Raw genomic sequence first — 19,476 nt, 5'->3', positions numbered from 1 at the left:
TAACTTTAAGGACTACCAGCAAGAGGGATGCTAGACATGTGGTCGCGTCCCACTGGGCGGGGCATCACACTGTGCAGAGCGTTACCACACCGAGCAGGATCTCTTAAGGCAAGAGAACACTGATGGGACTGTTGTGCCCTCTGCCTTTCATCGACCAATACACTTAGGCTTAGGTTCTGCTGTGCTCTTTCTCTGTAGAGAACCTCTGCCCCTTCTACCATAATGAATGAGTTACGTGAGCAAGTGCGATGCAGTCGAATGCCAGGTGACGCATAAATGCAAGAAACTTACTGAATACCAAGGTTGATGGCAAGAGCAAGCGAGTGCAGTACAAAGTTAAACGCTTCCACATATAGCTAAATATGATAAATATTTATCAGTATATTACGCAGTACTCCACATTGGTGTGATCATAGAAAACTCCCTCAGCACAATTACATGACTGACAACTCACCACAGGAAAGTAGTAAAAAAACACACAAGGAGGACTAGTAATCTTCTCACGATGAGTTTTTCCCCTCTACTGTCTCCATATACTGTTCTAGTCAGCTATCCTTCCTCGTCATTGCCTTCATTTCTGGGGAAGTGTGACTCAATAATAAGGTCTCAATTAATACAATGGATCATCTAACTTCCTCTACCTTTTGAGTTTTGTGTCCTTAAATAAGGCGCTCTCCTCACCTCTCAGCCTCAACAAAAGTGTCCCTGATACATTGCTGCAGCACGATTAAGGGAAATCGCAAGGGGCACAGGAAGCAAGGTGATTCTGATGAGTTTCCGACTCAAGGGGAGACGTGCCAATAAAGTCTTCCCCTATCCAATTACTTGTACATCCTTATTGTACTATTAATCTCCAGCAAACCTCTGTTAGAAGTTTCCCGTGCCATGCCACTCTCCTCTAGGTGTCAATGCTAACTTCAAGGAGGGTGCTGCTCCCTCCCATCTAGGTGAGAACATAGGAATGCTCACCGGTATGAGTAAGCCTTTGTTAATAGAAATATTTGGACCTCATAGTGTGAACGCATTTACTTGCTTACTTGACAGTTTTTGGGATCGATCTACTGTCCTTCAATTCCTGCTATTTATGAAGTCAGTGCCTCAAATAGTCTTTGATTATAAAAAGATGTATGCACAAACACATAACCAACTCAATGCTTTTGGAGTTCAGAGCACAACGATGGTTTATTACAAAGCAGGCAGATGCAGAAAATATCTACTCTAGAAGTCTAACGATTCTTCTCAGATTGACCCAATCTCCTGGAACCTCCAGATTAGGACCAGTCGTTCGTGGATTACCCAGTCCACACAAACACACATATGATGTGAGGTCACCTGGGAGGTTTCACTCCTGTCCAGGGTAAATCTCCCCAAGGTTACTGTGGCCTGAGGCTACCAGGAACAGTGAAGTATAAATCTCTCTGGGAGACAACACCCCGAACTAGAAGATCAGTTTCGCTGTACGGGGAGCAGCAGATGCAACTGGACTTCACTAACGTGCAGACTTTCTGTAACTCCTTTCCCTTTGGGCACAGGCTGTAAGCCTGCAGGACCTGAGCAGAGCTAAAGCCGGTGCATTGTTGGCTTTTAGCCATTGATCTGGCAATGCAAGGAAGAGCCAATGAATAGCATCACAGTTAGGATGGTTGTTTGGATGTCAACACGACAAATATTGAACTGCAACAATATGACTGCAGGATAGCAACCTGCACAATATTGTCAAGATAATGATACACCGGGAAGAATAGATTTACTGTTCTAACACCACTACCTTTGCTATATTGTGCAGTCGACATTGTTGAATGTCAATATGGAGTAAGTCAACATTGTGGGATCACACGGGAGAGTTGGACATCTCTGTGAGTCTGGTTGTTGCTCATATGTCAGATTCATTCAGAGGACTAGTAAAATAAGGATTTCTTTCTTCAAGGTGCCCGTTTTCTGGCTTGTGTGTTCCCGCCTGTTAATTACATTATTCCACTTGCCTTCGCACATCTGTCAGAGCCTCAGTTGCTAACGAGCCGGTCAAAGCATGACATGTGACAGCTGAGACAACATAAACAGATATTACTTCTTTATTTAGAGAAGGGAGGTTTTTATATCTTCTGGCAGCCAAGTGTCAAAGAAGGTTAAGGATGACAGCAGACCCGATTGTCAGAAACCCTTGCATGCTATGCCTCATACAGTTCCTAGACAACTGTGCCCGAGATTAGTTAAAGTGTAACTGATTACTTATAACTTCCATGATCAAAAAGTATGTATGCGAGCATCTATAAATGCACATCACAGAATATGCACTAAACAAAATGATGCACAGCTGTAGAGATATGTTTGGCTTGTTTACTAAGAGATGCACAGTTGTGAAGGGATGCAAAGAGAGAATAGTTTTCTAATGCGTGAGTACGTAGTGGCAGTACAGGGCAGATAAAATCCAGCTTGTGATCTAGGAAAGTGTCACTGCCAATTGTGGAAAGTGCCACCTGTAGCCTAAAGTTGGAGTGGCTAGGATGTTATAGACGTGCTGACACCTAATGAAGTCCTGGAGGCACCTGGTTGTGGACGACTCAGAATGCTGATGTTCCTCAGCGGTCAGACCAGCTCCAGTTGTGATTCACCTGCCTTGTGGATCCTCATCTCTTGACACAACATTTTTTCGAAGCCCTGTTGAATTAACTTGGAGGCAGGGGACTTTCAGCCATTTTGAGTTCTAGGGTCTCATTTTCACTACAGGTGGAGGTGCCAAGCAGAGAATTTGGAGCTTACATTAACTTGAGATCTTGACGGCTGAGTTGCTGATGACCATGCCACATCGGTTGGCTTGTGAGTGGTAGGAGAGAAGCTTATATCACTATGCGTGTTGTTTCAGGACTATGATGTCATCTGCAGGACCCCTTTTACAACAGCAGTTGTCCTAGAGATCACTTCCAAATAAAGTTTCATTCAGAGTCCACTTAACTGAGACTAATTGACCCATCAATACGGTGCAGCAGGCGGTCAACTGTGGGACAGAATAAAAGCAAACCCTGCCAGTGCTCGCTTAGCTCCTAGCAACTTTTTGGATTCGCCTAACTAAACAAGAACACTTTTCAGCGCTAGAGTGCCTGGCTGCTGAGAATCCTGACATCCTCCTGAATTATAAGTGTTAATATTATAATGGGCAATTACAAATCATGGCTTTAGAAATTAGCTTTCATCTTTTGAAGAGGGTCTCTTGGGAAGTGTCTCTAGAGACATCGACACATGCTGTAGAACAGATCCTTAGGAACACTGAGGGCCTGATTCACAAAGGTAACTTACATGTTTGAGTAGGTTTACTAGTTTTTGGTATGCACAAACTTACTTTTCTAGTAACTTACACTTTTGTAAGAAGGGGGATACCAGGACATTTACCGACCCTCATGTAATGGGCTCCTAACTGGTCTGAATCAAAGTTGATCATATATTGAGTAGTTATCCTCCATTTCTGGCCCATGTGCACCGGATATCCTCCCGTGGACTCTCTTTACCACTCAAATTACAGTCACAGCTGTCAGAGGACAAATTGCTACATGAAATGTGGTTACCCTATTTCTTCAGTATTTAGAAGACCCTGTTCTACTGTTTCAAATCTATCTCAGGAATCTTTTGTGTTTAACTGAAAAAATATCCTTTGAAAACATACGTTCAATCTGTTTGTATCATGTTCATGTATACCTAGGAAGAAAAATTTTAACAATCATACATGTAGTCACATGTAATCACAAATCTAGTTAGTATTAATCAGTATGAAAGTTGTCTTCTATTTGCTTGAAGTTTCCCAAAACACTTTATTAATCACAAACATTGAATGGACTGAGCAGTCGAGAAGCCATAATGCCCTGTGTTCCACACTGCACATTTTCCAGTAGCGTACCCTCGTTTTCAAATCTGGCAGGAGAAATGGGATTTTATGAGAATAATTGTCTTTATAAATACCTCCCCTTCAAGAACATCTTACACTTCCTTGAGGGCGAGATCCTGACCTTTGTACATTAGTTGCCTTATTGCTGAGAATACCACGTTTCTGTCACATGGTCATATTACATTGACTTGTATGGAAAAAAACTGAGTATATACTAGGTCGATTTAACATGTTTTTTTCCTCTTAGCGCCAACTGACCGTTTCCTAACGAGTCAAGTCAAGTCAAGTCAATAGATTTATATAGCGCACTACATACCCATAGGGTCTCAAGGCGCTTGAGGAAGGGTGGGGAATTACTTGTCGAATAACCAAGTTTTAAGTTGCTTTCTGAATGCTAGGTGGTTCTGAGTAAGGCGAAGGTGAGTGGGAAGTGAGTTCCAGGTTTTAGCTGCCAGGTAGGAGAAGGATCTACCTCCCATGGTGGTTTTGTTGATGCGAGGTACAGTGGCAAGGGCTTGGTTGGAGGATCGTAGCTGACGGGAGGGGGTGTAGAAGGACAGTCGTGTGTTGAGGCATTCGGGTCCAAGTTCGTAAAGTGCTTTGTGTGCGTGGGTTAGGAGGCGGAAAGTAATCCTCTTATTTACGGGGAGCCAGTGGAGGTTTTTCAAGTGACCAGAAATGTGTTCTTTACGCGGGATGTCTAGTATGAGCCTGGCTGAAGCGTTCTGGATGCGTTGGAGTTTTTTCTGGAGTTTTGCGGTGGTGCCGGCGTATAGAGTGTTTCCGTAGTCCAGGCGGCTCGTGATCAGTGCGTGGGTGACTGTTTTTCTAGTTTCGGTGGGGATCCAGCGGAATGTTTTTTTGAGCATGCGAAGAATGTTGAAGCAAGATGATGAGACGGCGTTGACTTGTCTGGTCATCGAGAGTGAGGAGTCCAGGATGATTCCCAGGTTCCGTGCGTGGTCTGTCGGGATGGGTGCTTTTCCGAGGGCCTCTGGCCACCAGGAGTCATCCCAGGCGGAGGGGGAGGTGCCTAAGATGAGGACTTCTGTTTTGTCTGAGTTCAGTTTCAGACGGCTGTGCTTCATCCATTCGGCTACTTCTTTCATTCCTTCGTGTAAGTTTGTTTTGGCGGTGTTAGGGTCTTTGGTGAGTGAGAGGATCAGTTGAGTGTCGTCAGGGTAAGAGATGATGTTGAGGTTGTATTGGCGAGCGATGGTCGCAAGGGGGCTCATGTATACGTTGAAGAGGGTGGGGCTGAGTGAAGATCCTTGTGGTAAGCATGAGCGAATTTTGCGGATCTCGCGTTCGCGAATTTTGCGGATTTGCGGATTCGCAATCCGCAAAATCCGCGAATTCTCGCGAATTTGCGGATTTTTTTTTTTTGTGTGTTTGCGCGGGTTTCTGCCAGTTCGCGAGGGTTTTGTACAATGTCGCAAATTGCGAACTTACCTGTCGGGTCGCAAGTTTCGCGAACTTGTTGTTTCTACGTGTCCAGCCTGTTTGGGACACTCTTCTTCATCACTGCCACTCTCTGTCACCACTGCCACTCTTTGACTACTCATGCCACCCTCTGGCCCACCCATGCCACCCTCTGTTTCATCACCACACCCTCTGGTTGTCCAGTGTACATTATTTTCGGCAAAGCAAAGCACACCTTCCCTGCCTCAAGTGACCTGAATTAATTTGGGGCTGATTAATGTGTCACAGAATATTTTTTTAGCTGGCACCTGCTTCCTTAGTGCGCCCTGATTAGTGATCTTTTGCACTTGCTAAGTGCTTTCATTGTTGCAAAATTAGTTACAACACCTGCCCTGCCCCAACTGACAATAATGAATTAGGGGCTGATTAATGGATTTTAACTTCCAGCCTGGCTCCTGCTTGTCTCCCTTAGCTGTAATTCAGGACCTTTGTGGCATATGTGTAACTATTCTGAGGTTCAGAGCAGGGTCACATAATAGTTGCAACTGGCAACTGAACTCTGGAGGGGCCCCTCAGGAAGCACTACAGGAAATGGCTACTAATGATGAGCCTGAACTTTTGAACCTGGTAAGTAGTTACTTTCAGTTTTGCTAAGATCGTATTTCTGCAATTTTGCACTTATTCGCGGGGCGCAAACTCACGCGAACTCACGCGAACAGTGCGAGCAGTGCGAGCAAAATCCGCTGCTCGCGGATTTGCGGATTTTGCAGGAGATTCGCGAATCTCGCGGATTGCGGATTTCCCGAAAATCCGCAAAATCCGCGAGCGGAACGGATTTTCCGCCCATGCCTACCTTGTGGCACGCCACAGATAACTTCAGTGGCCTCAGACTTGAACGGTGGGAGGCGAACTCTCTGGGTTCTTCCGGTGAGGAACGAGGTGATCCATTCCAGTGCTTTTCCTTGGATTCCGACGTTTCTGAGGCGCTGTAGAAGGGTGCTATGACAGACTGTGTCGAAGGCAGCGGAGAGGTCGAGGAGGATGAGGGCAACTGTGTCTCCGTTGTCCAGTAGAGTTCGAATGTCATCTGTTGCGGCAATGAGTGCGGTCTCAGTGCTGTGTTTGGCTCGGAATCCGGACTGTGAGGAGTCGAGGGATTTGTTGGTTTCGAGGAAGGCGGCGAGTTGGTTGTTGACAGCTTTCTCGATGACTTTGGCCGGGAATGGGAGAAGCGAGATGGGGCGGTAGTTTCGGTGGGGTCAGCTGTGGGTTTTTCCAGAAGGGCGCTGAGTTTGGCGTGTTTCCAGCTTTCCGGGAAGGTGGCGGAGTTGAGGGAGCAGTTGATGACGTCTCGGAGGTGTGGTGCTATGATGGAGTCTGCTTTGTTGAAGATGTGGTGAGGGCATGGGTCTGTGGGGGATCCTGAGTGGATGGAGTTCATCAGGCGGATGGTGTCCTCAGTGGAGATTGGGTTCCAGTCGTTAAGGATGTTCAAGGGGGGTGAAGGTCCTGCAGAAAGTTGGGTAGGATGGTCTCCGGGTCTGTTGTCGAAGCTGTTGTGGATGTCTGCGATTTTGTTGTGGAAGAAGGAAGCTAGGGAGTCGCAGAGGGCTTGGGAGGGGGTGATGTCGTTGGAGTTGGCTGATGGGTTTGTAAACTCTTTGACGATGTTGAATAATTCCTTGCTGTTGTGGGCGTTTTTGTCTAGTCGGTCTTTGAATGCGGCTTTCTTGGCAGACCGGATTAGTTGGTGGTGTATGCGGGTGGCGTTTTTGAAGGCGTCCCTGGTGCTGGTGTTTGGGTCTTTTTTCCAGGTCTTCTCGAGGGAGCGACAGAGTTTCTTCGATTTCTTAAGATCATCGTTGAACCAGGAGGCGTTTTTGCTGCCTAGTCTGATTTGACGTTTTTTCAACGGTGCTAGGATGTCGGTGCTGTCGGATAGCCATTGGGTGAGGTTAATGGCTGCTTGGTCGGGGTTTGAGGAGTGGGCGTGGGGGTTTAGAAGAAGCGATGAGGAGATCTGGTCGATGGTGATTTTGTTCCAGTTTCTTCGCAGGGTGGGTTGAGAATGGTTGTGGATTGTGGTCTTCTTGTGAGACATGATTGCTGGAGGTGAAGATAGGGTCGAGTGTGTGACCTGCGATGTGGGTGGGCGTAGAGACAAGTTGTTTGAGTCCGAGGTCTGCGAGATTGTCCAGAAGGGTAGTGGCGCTGCTGTCATTGCTCTTTTCCAGGTGAAAATTGAGGTCTCCCAATAGAATGTAGTCCTCGGAGGGGAGGGCGAGTGGGGTGATGAAATCAATGATGTCGTCACTGAATTGTGCACGAGGTCCTGGAGGCTGGTAGAGGAGGGTGCCTCTGAGTGTGGTCTTGGGGTTGGTGTGGATCTGGAAGTGGAGGTGTTCGGCGCTGGCAAGGTTGACGTCTGAGCTGGTTGAGATGCGGATGGAGTTCTTGTGGACGATAGTGATGCCTCCTCCTGTTTGCTTGATGCGGTCCTTACGGGTGATCTTGTATCCTTCCGGGATGGCAATGGTGATGTCTGGGGCTGAAGAGGCATTCATCCATGTTTCTGTTAGGAAGGCGACGTCCGGGGAAATGGTGTCTAGTAGATTCCAAAGGTCGATGGCGTGTCTGTGGACCGAGCGGGTGTTGAGCAGGATGCATTTTAGGTGGTTGGTGTCAGATCTCTGTTTGGTATTAGTGGATGATGAGTTGGTCTTGGTGCCGGCGAACTTGCAGGAGTTGCAAGAGAAGGGTCCATGGGTGTGACTAGGAGCGGCTTGGACGCAGTTGGGAGAGCGGCCGGGGTTAAGGGCTAGGAGGGTATTGGCATCGTAAGTGATGCGAGGGGGCTGGGCATTGCGGAAAACAGGGGGTCGGGCGCTGGGCGCGGTCCAGGCGCGGACGGGCGTAGACGGGCTTACCTTTGGCGCACCTTCGGCGCGAATGGGGCGCGACCGCTGCGCGTGAACGCTGCGCGAAAGTGCGTCTGTCATATAAGGATAGTGGAGGGGGAGGGGCGAGGGCGGCTCAGCTGGGAGGCGGGGCGGGCTAAAGAGGACGGGTTTCTACACAGAGCACAACAACAAAAACAAACAAAATGGCAGCGGAGGGGTGAGCAAAGCAGAGCGCCGGGGGTTATCGCGCTATAAAAGTGAAAGTCACTGTGGAAATATTAAATGCAAACAAAGCGAAGCGGCAACCAAGGCAGTCTTCAGGCAATTAATTACAAGGCGGTTTTGAATCAAAGCGCTGCACAACGATACCAGTTCTCGCCAGTGAGACTGGGGAGCGACCACTCAGCACAACAGCGGTGAGAGGATCACAGCGCTTCCAGGTATGGGAGCGCTGTATGTAGTCAGTGGGAGGGCGGCTCAGCTGGGAGGCGGGGCGGGCTAAAGAGGACGGGTTTCTACACAGAGCACAACAACAAAAACAAACAAAATGGCAGCGGAGGGGTGAGCAAAGCAGAGCGCCGGGGGTTATCGCGCTATAAAAGTGAAAGTCACTGTGGCAATATTAAATGCAAACAAAGCGAAGCGGCAACCAAGGCAGTCTTCAGGCAATTAATTACAAGGCGGTTTTGAATCAAAGCGCAGCACAACGATACCAGTTCTCGCCAGTGAGACTGGGGAGCGACCACTCAGCACAACAGCGATGAGAGGATCACAGCGCTTCCAGGTATGGGAGCGCTGGTTGGTTGAAATAAAAATTGTATTTTGATCTTTTGCTTTGCCAACTGCTATTTTACATTAAATGCTAGTTAGACATTAGGCTTTCCAGAGTGTTGTATTTTATTTTTAACACACAATGTCTGTGCTACCTAAGTGTGTGGACACTTAGCTAGCACAGACATTGTTTTTGAATCAGATGCCATCCTTTCTACATGAACAGACATCAGCTTCATCTCCCATGCCCCACTGCTCTATTGGGAAGTTGTCAACATTCTATCTCACTCAAGACCATCTTCTCTGAAGAGAACTTTCTACCTTCTTGCATCATTAAATGTTTTCAATGAGAAGCCCTTCCAACTCCTTCTCTGCATCATCAATATCTTCCTTACCGAAGGACCCTTTCCAGGCACCTTTAAGACTAGCTCGATCCTTCCACTACTGCAGAAGCCAAGTCCGCACACCGTTGACCTCCTCAACTTTTGATCTATCCCCACCTAATAATAGAAAAATCGGTCTTGACCCAGCTACAGGACTAAATCAGCAGGAACAATTTGTACTGGACTACAATCAGGCTTAGAACCACACTACAGCACAAAGTTGTTCAACCACACCATTCCTACACAAGCTTTACTTCCAGTCCCAGGTGTTTTTAAAGACCAGCTGCTCATTTCAGAGCGTCAACAACGCCCTCAGAAACACCCAGTATACTTTGCCAAGAACCTAAAAAACCTTAACACCCAAGTTTGACAATTCAAAAGCAAGGCTATTGCAAAACTGGAGCCAAAGAGATGCAAAATGAAAGACTAGAAAACAGTCTTTCTCCTTCTACACACCTATTGTAAAAGAGCATCCCCACCAACATCAGAAATGCATTAAGACCAAAACTTAAGACAAACTTAAGTCAAACTTAAGACAAAATCCTAACTTTACTACTCCTAAATGCCGATTGTGAATACAGAAAGTCGTAAAGTTAGAATTTTGTTTCAGATTACTTTTGTGAATCGGACCTGCAGGCTTTAGTAGAGGTTGGTCCCAGGATAGGACTAGTGAACCTTCTGGGGCCTAGTGCTCTTTGTGCTGTGAATCAGCAGGACCTGAATCTCCTGCTTCTGTACTAAAGATTTGATTGGACCTAACTTCCTTCTCTGAATTCAATTAAGATAAATTGGTTAAGGATATTATTAATGTAATTGAAAATGACCTATCACTACCTTTCCAAGAACCTATAGTGGGCATAGAGGCCACACTTGCTTACGATTGGTTGGTTTTATTGCCACTCTCATTTGCTTGCTTCTTATTCAATAGCTTGCCTTGTCCATCTTGTATTTTTCCTCCCCTGGATCATTACCTCTTTACTTTTCTCGTTTCCTTGCTCACTTTTATGGAGTTACTTTTTTCATTTTGCCAAAGCAATCCATGTAAGTGCATATGTTTTCCAGCTATCTCCTTATTGTGCTTCTCTCTCTCACAATCCATGTTACTCTTTCTTTCCCGGTAGCTTTCCTTACACCCCACACGCTCTATGTTTCTTCCACCCATGTGCTTCTTCCCTCGTGTTCATTTCCCCCAGGCCCTGCATGTTTCTTGTTTCTTACTCCACGCCACCCCAACCCTACATATTTCTACATTGCCCCAGTCTGTAGGCTAGACCTGTTGGATTTTCCAATGCTTGTTTTCTTATATAATTCTTCTTTGTTTGTTGCATATGCCACAATACAAGAGTCAAAGTTTAGGTATATACATAATCCTGTGTAAAGCAGAGTTAGAGTCAAACTGAGAAAGAACCAAATAAGAAAGACTAAATTAAGGAACTAACAGCCTGATTCATCATAGTGCCGTTTTGCGAGTTTGAAATAGCGATTCATAAGGAATCGCTATTCCAGACTCGCAAAACGGCATTCATGTAGGAATAGCAAAAACAAATGCGATTCCTACATATTCCTTATTTGCGATTAGCAAATTGCTAATCACAAATAAGGAATAACTCCCCATTCATTCCTATGGGCCAAAAGGCCCATAGGAATGAATGGGGAGTATTCCTTATTTGCGATTAGCAATTTGCTAATCGCAAATAAGATAGCGATTTAAAGGGTGCCAGGGGTGTCCAAAGGACACCCTGTAGCACCCCTTAAAAGTAAATACGAACAGGTGTTGCGCACACACATGTCCAAAGGACATGTGTGTGTCCAACATGCAACTTCGAAAAATGCTTTTAAAGGCATTTTTCTAAGTTTTCGCTATTTACCACGAGGTTTGACCTCGCGGTAAATAGCGGGCCGAAATTGCGAATTCGCAATTTTAAAATGGATGATGAATTGCATTTAAGGAATCTCAAATAGAGATTCCTTAAATGTAATTCATCGCAAAATAGCGAAATCGCTATTACCGATTTTTGCATTTGGGATGATGAATCCCAAATGCAAAAATAGCGCTCGCAAAGGGCCAGATTCTCAGAATCTGGCCCTTTGCGAGCCCATTTCGGCTTGATGAATCAGGCTGAAAATCCACTAGAAACAAATTAAACTGGTGAGTCAATCAATAGATGTTCTAAAGCATGTTTGACATACAATATTCACATTTAGAGTGTTGGATGCTATTAGGAAACCATTGGGCAGGCACGGGCTACTGTGCCACGGCCATGGTGGCTGGGGTTGTTTGCCTCTACTGCTCCGGGATTAAGTTGAATATGGCTCTGAAACTGGGTTAAGTACAACCCTTTCAGTGCCTGACTGTAAGTGATAGCAATGGTGAGCAGTGACAGGCTTCTCATGGAGGGTAGCGTTGAGGTACATAGACTTGGCTGTCAACACCACACCTAGCAGCTCAATAATATTATTGTCCATCCCAGAGTTTCTCTTTTGATAAAGACTTGTAATTACTCAATTTTTCACAAGGGCACAACCCTACACACTACAACAATGCGTTATATACCCGATGCTCGGCTCCGTCCCATTTTATTCAAGGTGGGGCCCCTGCTAGATGCTCTAGACCCCTCACCACCATTCTGCCTCCTCTCTATGGGTTTTTGATTCTGGTAGCTCAGTTTCTAGATCAGCTTCAGCGCACCCTCCGCTCTCAGTCACTTTGGAGCTAGATAGCCAGTGTAGTCCCTCATCCGTTCCTCTCCTGGGGCCGTAGAGGATAACTGGTGGCACGCAGGACCAAGCACAAAGTTCTGCTCACATGGCATGACTGCAGGTCACACAGTGAGTCTTTAGATGGCTGTGGAAGCTTCAGGCATGGGCCTTTTCCAAGCTCTTAGTGCAGGCTGTCCCGCATGCTCGGTGGGCATGAATCCTCCAGAGAGTACACGTCAATGGTGTTGTGGCCTCCCTGCTAGAAGGTGGTTTATTTCATTTATTTGAATGAGTTTTATATAGCGCAAACTTGACCCAAAGGTATCAGAGCGCTTTACATAGTTGGCAAAGTAGCAGTTCTCTCTCTAAACACAGCCTCTGTCGATGACGAGGTACTTCTAGACACTGTTTAAGGCACAATGGGAGCAGTCCTACCAGACACTGGGGTTTTAAGTACCTCGAATGCCAGACACTTATTTGGCACTTAGTGCCTGAAGGCGACTGGCTCGAGCTTCAGAGCGGTAGAGTCTACTTGCCATCCTTGGGGGTGAGTACTGGGCTAGCCACTCACTGGGAGCACCCTCAGTTGGGCACTATAGGTTCAGAATCTTCAACTTTGGGTCAGCCAGGAACACACAGCATAGATTGGGCAGAGCTGTTTTCACTTTGTTTGGGGTTGCAGGCATGCAGCAGGTGCCGTATAGCAATTGTTGATCCCGGCTGCAGTCGGGCACACTTCCACGCATTCCATGGCAGGCACAATGGGGATGAAACAGGAGGTGCTCAGGAACGTTTTGGAAGTGCTGTGGTTCCTCGGAGGATCACTGGTCAGTATCTTCATTCGTGCCACTTACACAGTTTGAGTCTCTGGTGGACTGAACCCTGAAGACCAACGTCAAGAAAAGCTCCCCTTGGAAACCGTTATCACAACTGAATCAATCAACCTCACTCAACAACCTTCTAGGCATATTTAACTCACTCACAAATACCCATACTGTGAACCAAAGAAACAAATCAGTGCAAAAAGGATTGTAAAAAAAAGTTGCTTACAATTTATTACAAATAATATACCTATAGCAAAAATACAGTTTAAAAACACATAGTACAATATAACAAAAAGGTAAAAAATACGGTAAAAAACAATTTTTAGTACATCTGCTAAAAAAGTGGGACAAAAGAACAGCAAGAAAAATAATTTCAAATCAGGAAACACCACGGTAATTGGACATGTAAATAGACAGTTTATATGCACAAAGCTTTAGGCAAAACAGGTTCTTGCTAGATAGTCAAAAAGCAATTATTTGGATTTGTCATTTATCCGTGATAGTTCCCATACAACTAAAGCATCGACCCGTTTCGGTGTGTCCAATGGAAATAGCTGCCCACCTTCCTCAGGAAAAACAATTTCTTCCCACTTGATATAACAAAGTTCTAATGAAAAATATAAAAACACACATATATATTAAAATTTGGACTGACTTGGTTAAATGGCTCACATAAATAAATCACATGCAAGCTCACATCTTTCTCTTGTAAAAAGCTCCACCCATTAGCTAACAGTCATCATTCTATTCAAGCAAACAGTCACTCTATTTTAAAGCGATGCCAAATCCTTCATTGTGCAAAACTGGCCTCCTCTTATCAGGGAGATTCCATGGTACTAGTATTTCTTAAATACATACTTAGTACCGAAAGTCCCCTGTAGAGGGGTTTTTACAAACCTTTTTGCACTGATTTGTTTCTTTGGTTCACAGTATGGGTATTTGTGAGTGAGTTAAATATCCCTAGAAGGTTGTTGAGTGAGGTTGTATGATTCAGTTGTGATAACATTTTCCAAGGGGAGCTTTTCTCGACGTTGCTCTTCTGGTATCCTACCCCTGTGGTTTTATTGGGTCCCTCTCTCTTTTTTTCAAAAAGGACTGAACCCTGAACAAAAGTCATATGCTTCTGACCTTGTCATCTCCTGCACGGTTAACTTGCTTTTTCCCTCTTCATCAGTTAGGACTCCTTGGGTTCCCAGGAGAAATCAGGCAGTTCTTCCTTAGATGGGACTCCAGGTGATGTCCCATTACCTGGCGGTCAGGCAGACACCAGCCTTAGTTGTGCAGTAGTCCTGTGGGAACTTTATGGAGCCCCTCTTCCTTGGTCAGAGATAACTTGACCAACACTTGTGTAAGCAGCTCCCAGGTTCACAGGTAGGCTTGCCTGGTTCACTTTATTGGATTTTGGCCATTTTGGTGTCATTTTGTTGATTCAGTTTTACACTATTTTTACTGTATGTTTATTCATTTTTACTCTGTTATTCTAATTCGTTTTGCCTGAGGTTAAGCCTGGCTGCTCTGTGCCACAGCTACCAGGGGTTTTGTCTCAGGTTAATTTTCTGACAATGAAGGTTCACCAGGGTTGTGATTATTCCTTAAGGTGAGTAGTCACCTACCTCAAATAATAATACTGCAATTTCTTAAGCCACCTTTTCATGGTCTTTCACAGGCTGTACTCCAGTCTCTGCCATTGTCTCGAGTGATGCCTTTCACAGCTTTGTCGTCTCCAGGTGGGAAAATCCACACAGAGGCACTTGAGAATCAGCAGCCAGATTTGATGGTGATCAGGAAGAGAAACAAAGGTCTGTTCTTCTTCTAAAAAATCAGTCACACCCTGACAACAGGAACGACAGTCTCACCACTTACCTCTGCCATTCACCAAAAGGCAGTCTCAGGAAGACATCTCAGCAAACCTGTGTATCAGAGAGGACCTAATTGAATTTCTAAGGGGAAGTATATCTCCTTTTCCCCACCTTATTGTTTGGGTTCCCTTCCACCAATCAGACAAGAAATGCCTGTGATATACCTGACCTCCATCTCATACAGATGCAAATGCCAAGGGCTGTCAAAATGGATCTCACGGGCCCGCGATACACTCAGGCACTCAAGCAATACAAACCGAAAGCCACTGGTTAAGATGCACACATCCAGACGCACAAGATCTCGGCACTTGAAGTACCGGGTTTTTATGGACCCAGCGGTGCCAGGGAGAACACCCAAAGACTTCGAGTCCTTCCTGTTTCAGACTACAGAAACAAAGAGTCTTCTTGGCGAAGTCAAAGATCGTATTTATTGGCTGCAGCCAGTAACAGGTATCCTAGAAGTACAACAGCATGTATGTTCTCAGGAGACTGCTCAAAATTACAAAGCCAGACTTCTCCTTATATACAAAATAATATGCTTCAGGCAAACATTCCTTATTTTACAGTAGACCATTCACATATTTTCGCTACAAAGGAAAAGCAGAGTCATGATGACAAGCCCACATTTCAGTTTGTCCAGTCCATAATCAATTACCCGGCAAGGCCCAGAACTTTCATCAGATATTGGTGGACCCCTAATAAAAACGGGCACCTCCTCCTCGTAAAACAGGTCATAAAGAAGAAACAGGGACAGGTGTGTGTGAGATTAGGCATGGTTTGTGTGCGATGATCGGTTTATGACATGTTGTGCATTGATTCTGATCTCGCTCGGCCACTGGGAGAGAACCTGGCCGGACAGGTTTGGCTTCAGGCAGTGGAGTCAGCTTGCCCAGGTCACAGCGGAGTCAGCAAAGGTGTACGTGTCCTTCAGGTTGGTTTCGGCCTTTAGTCATTGCCTTATGTGAGGGCAATCACAAAATGGCTGCCGATCACAAAATGGAACCCGAGGGTTCCGGACGAAAAAGCCGATTTCAGGGTGATTTCATCACTCGAACATGACGGAAATGCTTGTGCATAGTATTCGAACCATTACCGGTCTGCTGATATCAAAATCGTCATGATACGACGATGTTTATGACACGGGTCCAGAATTTTCAGTACCACAGACCTCCTTTTGCCCTTACATAGGCAATAACCTATACTCACGCTAATCTGAGTCCAGGTCTATATTCATAAAGTAATTGAGATGTTGCTGTAGCATCATCCTATTACTTTGCTCGTTTCTCAATACAGGTTTCCTTACACACGACGTAGCACAGAGGCCACATATTGCAGGAACACATTGTATACATAGACAGAACAGGAAAAGAATGGCTAAGATCAGATGGGAGGAGCCAAGCCTGCATCCGAGATGGCCGCATAGTCGCTCAGCTCCGGGAACCCTCTCACCCCCCACATACATCCTGGTACTTATCCTGAGTTGAGATGGCGTATTTAAGTAGGCGAAGGAGACCTTTCACTCACCTTTTGCTCCTGGGGCTCCTATGTGCTGCAGATCCGGTGTTATGTCCCCGACAGTTCTGCGGCCCACACGGCGTTGAGACCGGGGTGTCGAGTGCTGGGAGCGCCCGGCCGGGAATGCGACAACAGCAGCCACTGGTGGAGGTGCGGAGCCGGCTGGAAGGCGCCGGAGGTCTGATGGGCCGGTGGTGAAGGCGATGACTCAGTCCACCCCGCGCAGTACCTCGAGGAGAAGCGCAGCAAGGCGAGATCGAGGGGTGCTCATGATAACGTACCCCCGTTCTGGCTGCAAGTCCGGGCATAATCGGCGGCCCCCTCAGAGTCGGCGAGCGGCTCCAGGGGAGCGACAGAGATTTTGTTTAGCCTTTTGGTGACTCTTCGCTGGGGGGCTGCCTTGACTCTCTGGGTCCGCTCTGGTGCTCCTGCTGCGCCCTGGTGTGTGGCCCGGTCCCGAAGCGAGGTCTAGAAGGACAGGGCCGGATCGGCTAAAATGGCGGCTGCCGCCTTCATGCGCAGACCACAACTGGATGGAAATGTGGCCGTGCGGGAGAATCCTGGGGCCTGGCGGCATGAGAGAGAGCCCACATCCCAAGATATAATGGTTGCTATAACGACTCTACAAGCGACACTGATTTGTAGCGCCCGGGACCTGGGAAAACGGATGGCCGCCATTGTTGTCCCGTCATTCCACACGGACACAGTTCGGTTTCAAGGTGGCGCCGACGTGTCTGATGGTGTGTTGCTGAAGTATACCCCAGCTAAGCCTGGTTTTGTTGGATTGCCGGAAGTCCCAGCTCCTACGATTGCCTTAGATGGAACCGAAACACATGTGAGTGACTCGTTGGGACACATCTCTGCTCGGCGGATGGGGAAACGAAGTCGATCTATGTTCGGGACTGCCGCAGCGGCGTCACAGCGATTGCCGTATGGTGTGACTCTCTCTCCTTGGAATATGAGACTGTGTCCGTACTCGAGGATGTACTCGGAGTTGATAATGACATGGATAGACTTCCGCCGTGCATACTCGACTAGGTTTTGGTTGGTGGAGTCCCATGGTGTGATAACACGGCCCGGTCCGCCTGGATTGCTTGTACTCTCCACGCCGCTCTGTAAGCCTACTGATAGGTGGGCGTATGTTGGTGCTGCCGACAGAAAAGGCCTGGGGTGATACCGCCTGTGATCCGGTGGACTTATTGATGGCGGATGGTGATTTGGGGGACACTCGGTGGGGATTTTATTGATGGTGCTATAGGTGATGGATGTTTCCAAGGCAAATTTGTTCTGCTGCTACGATGTTTCTGTGGGTGGGGGGGGGGCGGGTGGCGAGATCGAAGGCCCTTCTCCGTTTTTCTCTACTTTAATTCTTTCTTTTCTTCTTCTATATTTCGGGTCTCTACTTAGGGTGACAGGCACGCGGCTGGGGGGGGGGTAGGCCATGGCCTTCTGCGGGCGTGCAGGGTGGGGCGGAGGGGGATGGGGACTATCTACTTGTCTGTTATTTGTTTCTATGGCCCCTTTTGTCTTTCTTCCTTTTGATGCCGTCGTTTTCATGTTCCCTGTAGTCTCTTCGTTTTGAGGGGGGATGCAGCTTAGTTACGTAATGATTTGGTTCACGTTTATCCTGAATCTTATACCTTACCTCCAATACTTTAATTGTATTTGCATTATTTGCGGATCTTCTCACTCATGTTTGTCATTATGGAACTAGGTATGACTGTACGGCATTGATCCTTAGTTTTTCTCATTGTAAAATGAACCTCCATTAATCCTGAAATTGGGCCAGTACGTCTGGATGCAAGTCATATTCTGGACAATTGTTAGACCACGGTTTCGGACCTCTATAAATTTTTGCTCTGATTGCTGTATTTATGACTTGACTAGCAGCCAGCCAGGATGGTTGTAGGCCCATACTTGTATTTGCTTGACGGGAAAATAAAGGTAAAAAAAAAAAAAAAAGAATGTCTAAGATCATCCCAATGACTATCAGAATCTTCCATCCCCAGGCAGATATCAGTTCCCAGAACCACCCCATCAAAGACCAGTCTCCTTTATCCACGTGAATGGATTAGAAGATTTTATGCAGTTTGGAAATGGCCTGGTATACTGTCGGAGCGTTGTCTGGGATGAAAATGCAGCAACTTGATTGGATCACTTTACATACCCCACCTCGGTCTGCAAGTATGACATCTAATGCGACCCTGTTCTGAAGAGTCATAAGGCGATCCGACTGGAGCTCAGCAGTCAAATTACTAAGGGCACCGGCTGTTTCGATGACAGTGGATTCAACCACTCTTGTCAATTGCCTTATGTTCCTGCTGTTCACCATAGGCCCCCAAAACGGCAGAAAACCTTTTACAAAATCACCAAATTCTTGTCCGGCAGTGTCATCTTTACTGGTGACACCTCTAACTATCCTTGTCCTATGGTAATCCGCCGTGGCCGTGTAGGTGGGGGGGCAACAAGAACGAAACAAAGCATGTGCCCGAGAAGTCAGGGGGCAACCATGTATAGGCTCTATCATGGCAGATGAAATAGGTACCCTTAGCTGCTAGGAACGAAGGGGAATTTCGAGATGCAAAAACATATGTTTCAGTGCAGACGCTCTTCCCCAACTGAGCTCGTGGATTTTTGCCATTACCTTGCATACATAGGTGACTTTGATGGGGTACAATCCAAAGTGAGGAGGATCTCTTTGCTCGCTGGTTCTCACTCAAAGCAACTCCATATTTTGTTATGTTCCATCTAACGTAAGCTTGCAACTCATCCCTAGGAATCGTTCTGTATGAGTCAATTGTTCTGCTCATATTTGCAATTCCTACTACCAGTGCTTTGTTGCTTGAGTTACTTTTTGTGGAACGTGGGGGGTATGGTTCGATGGTGAATATGAACATTGTCTGAAACGCCCACAAAGAACCATTGTAACTGAATGGTAAGACCAAGTATGGGATACCCTTATCTGTCGTATGCGGCATAAGACCACACACCCAACAGTTAGTTGTGTTCACTACTAATTGGTGTTGGTGTAACAGTTGAACGAAAGAGTTATTTAAAAATTCTAATCTTCTAGAGGACTCATGTTCAGGCAGAGGGTGAAAAGAGTGCGGTGAAACAGTAGGAGGAGGTATGGGCTGTGTAGTGGGTGCAAATGTCACTTGAAAAGTGAATAGAGCATATCCTATTAAAAACATCATTACACCAAGCAACATGAAAGTACAAGAT

The 19,476-nt window shown here is 46.3% G+C and overlaps 1 protein-coding gene across 3 annotated transcripts in view; it reads left to right on the top strand.

Annotated features, from left to right (window-relative positions):
- The window catches only part of TBXAS1 (thromboxane A synthase 1), a 542,795-nt gene that overhangs the window by 395,290 nt on the left and 128,029 nt on the right, over nt 1-19,476 (top strand). The window lies entirely within an intron of this gene.

Source organism: Lissotriton vulgaris, chromosome 1_2, assembly GCF_964263255.1.
Source record: "Lissotriton vulgaris chromosome 1_2, aLisVul1.2, whole genome shotgun sequence".
NCBI lineage: Eukaryota > Metazoa > Chordata > Amphibia > Caudata > Salamandridae > Lissotriton > Lissotriton vulgaris.
Note: the sequence above shows the minus strand (reverse complement) of the source record. Positions and strands in the feature narration are given on the sequence as shown.